Source organism: Mastomys coucha, unplaced genomic scaffold (genome assembly GCF_008632895.1).
Source record: "Mastomys coucha isolate ucsf_1 unplaced genomic scaffold, UCSF_Mcou_1 pScaffold13, whole genome shotgun sequence".
In the NCBI taxonomy this organism is placed as follows: domain Eukaryota; kingdom Metazoa; phylum Chordata; class Mammalia; order Rodentia; family Muridae; genus Mastomys; species Mastomys coucha.
Genome location: NW_022196895.1, coordinates 22,704,395 through 22,706,295, shown reverse-complemented (window position 1 = coordinate 22,706,295; position 1,901 = coordinate 22,704,395). Strand labels below are relative to the sequence as shown.

The window sequence follows — 1,901 nt, the reverse complement described above, 5'->3', positions numbered from 1 at the left end:
ACACACACACACACACACACACACACACACACACACACACACAGGCATCCATCCCACCTCACAGTAGACAAGAGGCAGAGCTGACACCCTGGGAAAAGGTTAACCTGCAACCCCTACATGAAGGGCCAGCTCTGCTCTTCTGTGTTTCAGAAGTTGAGGAGCAGGGACAGCTCTCCTTCTCTCAATGTCTTCAAGGATAGCTCTCCTGCCTGTTGTAGGTGGCAAAGGGAGAATGGCAAGGGTCATACAGGGCGACATTCCTTTGCCCATGCTGCCAAACTACAGACAAGTTGTGGAGCTAGCTCTTCCATGCTGACATCCTTGGGGCCACCTCACCCACATCCTTGCCATTAGGATCAGCTCTACTGTGCTACCCAGGTGAGGTGCAGGGACTGCTCTCTAGAATGCTACTGCAGGTGAGAGGTAGGGTAAGCTTTCTCCTACTCTGATGACCTTGTGCCAACTTAACTGGCCACTGTAGGTGGCAAGGGGTGAGGGGCACATCTCTCCCTTGCCCATGTCACCACATGGCAGATAGAGGGTGATACATGCTCTGCCATGCTCACACCCTCAGAGCTAGCTCATCAGTGCCCCAGACACCAGAGTTAGTTTTATTGTGTTGCCCAGGTGAAGTGTAGGATCTACTCGCCTCATTGCACAGATGATATGGGACAGGACAGGGACAGCACTCCTACTTACTCTCTTGACCACAAGGGCCAGATCTCCTGCCTGATGCAGGTGGTGAGGGATGAGGGGCCAGACAGGAAGTGTTCCATGCCATCTCATGAGAGACCAGTGGTAGTGCCTGCTAAGCCATGCTCATATACTAAGGGTTATCCCATCCACAACTCCAGCAATGTGCATAAGCCTGTGTCCTGAGTATTGAAGCTGGCTAAGGGCAGGGTCATCTTCCTGCTCTTCCAAGGGCCAGCAATCCCTTGTTGCCTAGGTGAGAAGTGGGGCAAGTTCTACACAGCTCTCAGATACTACCCTGTCCCCAGACAGGTGGCAGCCCAGACCAGGGACATCTGCTTGGCCTTTAGTATTAATAGATCCCTAATGCTTCAGGCCCACAGATCTAGATGTGGTCCCTGGTGGCAGCACAGTCCCAGAAGGCTACTTATATCAGGCTGTTCATCACTACTCTACAAACTCCAGTTCTGCCCTTGTTTATTGTACCCCCATCTGTCTGTTTCTCTTTCTCTTCCATTTCTTTACCAACTACTTGTTCCTCTATGAGGTGCTCAGGATCTCTGATTGTCTTAGGTCATCTCAGAAATGGTCTCAGGAGTGGTATGCCCTCTCATATATTATGGTGCCAAACAGGGGACATCTATGGTATGGCATGCCTCCCAAGGCCTTCATGGTGCCAGACTGGTGGTCATCTCAGTGTGCTTCCTGTCTGGGGGCCACATGCCTCCAGTCTAGTGTTCATCTCAGACTTGCTCTTGACCAGCTAGCCCAAGTATCCCTTTGTGAGGGTCGTCTGTCTTGTCCTGGGATCTCATCCAGGCCTGTCTAATACCATACTGGTGTTCATCTCAGGTTCCCTTTTTTCAGGAGCTATCTGACTACTAATCATTCAGATGTTCTCAGGTCAGAATAGCAAACATATACATGGCCTCTCTCCTCTCTGTCAGCTCTTGACCCATATGTGACACAGTATCCACATCTATAATACTTCTAGGAGCAATGAAATTTTCATGTTTTAAATTTTTCTGTTTAGTAGGTTTCTTAAGAAAGTGTCAGCATAAAGCAACTATATTTTATGAGTTTTGCTTCATGACAATAGTCATGATAATGCATCCTTATGACTTTCTGTCTTGTTAAATATAAATATTAATTTACTCTTACTTTTCTACAGATCTAAATTATATTATTATAATGTACTTGTCATAAAC

General features: G+C 47.8%; 1 non-coding gene across 1 annotated transcript; it reads right to left on the bottom strand.

Annotated features, from left to right (window-relative positions):
* Positions 1-1,562: 1,562 nt before the first annotated feature.
* LOC116087907 lies at positions 1,563-1,694 on the bottom strand. Its single transcript, XR_004117691.1, has one exon. It is a non-coding gene; the product is annotated as a small nucleolar RNA SNORA17 (small nucleolar RNA).
* Between the last annotated feature and the right edge of the window lie 207 nt (positions 1,695-1,901).